Below are 1,706 nucleotides of genomic sequence, written 5' to 3' on the forward strand. Positions count from 1 at the left end.
TTTTAAAGATGACCAGTAAGGGGATCTTAACCCTTGACTTGGTGTTGTCAGCACTATGCTCCCCCAAGTGAGCTAACTGGCCATCCCTATATAGGGATTCGAACCCGTGGCCTTGATGTTATCAGCACCACACTCTCCCGTAGTTCCTTGCAGTTTAGAAGGCATTTTTCTGATAATGGCCCAGTGCTGGCTGGTGTTATCTCCTCAACTGGATGGTGCCCACCCTCAGTGTCCTCGGGTCCCTTGCTGCCTGGCACAGAGCTTTGGTCCTTGCTGCGGGGTAGAAGCGCTTGGTCCGTGTGGAGGAGGCAACCTGGGGTTACAATCCCCCCTCCCTGCCACTCATTTCCCGTGTGACATTGGATGTGTCACTTCTTCCTTCTGTGCTCTGGGCGCTGTGAAAGGGGACATTGGGCTAAGGTGACCTCTGATTCAGAATCCTGCGTGCCGGAAGCCTCTGAGTCAGTGGGAAGAGGCACCATGGCTGGGAGCTGCCTAGACTGTTGTGGTTAAGACTGGGGGTCTGCCACTTCCTGGACATAACCTTGGGCACATTACTTAATTTGTCCAAGGACATTCTGTAATGTCCTCTGAGAAACAAGGATGATTCTGGCTCCTGCCTCATGGGTTAGGATCAAAAGTGATGGTGTTTTTTAAGTAGAGAGTTTGCCTGGTGGGAATGCCAGCCAGGTAAGTGTCAGCTGCAACAAACTCAGGGTTGGCAGTTTTTTGTTTGTTTTTTGCGGCTGGCCGGTAGGGGGGTCTGAACCCTTGACCTTGGTGCAACCAACTGAGCTAACCAGCCAGCCCTAGTGTTGGCATTTTGGTAAGATAGCTTTGCTTAATTATAACAGTAACACATGCACCTTGTAACAAATTCAACAGTGTTGACATTTATAAAGTAGCAGATAGAAGGTGTCACTTCCTCTAAGTCCCTCTCTCCCCAGAAATAACCTCAGTTACATTTTGTCCAGGATGTTATTTCATTTCACTCAGCAGGCTAGCAGGTGGAGCCAAACAACTGGGTCCCGACCCTGTCGCAGCTGAAGTGACTGTTGAGGGCAGATCAGGGGAGCGGTTTCTGTGACTTGCCTTGCACCGATGGCTCTGGCTCTCTGTGGGTGGGTGTTGCTCAACTGTCCCTGAGAGGAGAACTGTGTTCCTGGACATCTGTCAGCTCAAGACAAGCACTCTGCTTTCTGTAATCATCGTAAGAAACAGGCCCTGAGATAATTCTGGAAAACTTCTAGAAGTTTTCCTGCATACATACTTTGACAGACGTGCAAGAGCATTGGTTCAGGGATGCCCACAGCAACCTTGTTGGCAAGATGGAAAGATTAGAAAAGACCTCAAGGGACACAAGCAAGGAGCTAGTGGCATAAAGCAGAAGCTCTGTGGCCATCAAAAAGAAACCTAACCAGCTGGCCGGTTAGCTCACTGGTAGAATGTGGGACTGGTAACACCAAGGTCAAGGATTCAGATCCCTGTACTCGCCAGCCACTAAAAAAAGAAAAAAAAAAAGAAAGACGATCATGCACCTGAGAGTGTATCCTGTTTATCCTCCAAACACGTCTCTTCACACATAAGAAATAAATGTGCAGGGTCTTTCGTTACAGCATTGTTTGAGGGTTGCAACATCACTGGCAGCAATCCGGGCGATGCTCAGTAGACGCTGGTTAGACTGTGGTTCAGGCACACGTTGGGGT

This window comes from Galeopterus variegatus, unplaced genomic scaffold (assembly GCF_000696425.1).
Source record: "Galeopterus variegatus unplaced genomic scaffold, G_variegatus-3.0.2 Scaffold4011, whole genome shotgun sequence".
Taxonomy (NCBI): Eukaryota; Metazoa; Chordata; class Mammalia; order Dermoptera; family Cynocephalidae; genus Galeopterus; species Galeopterus variegatus.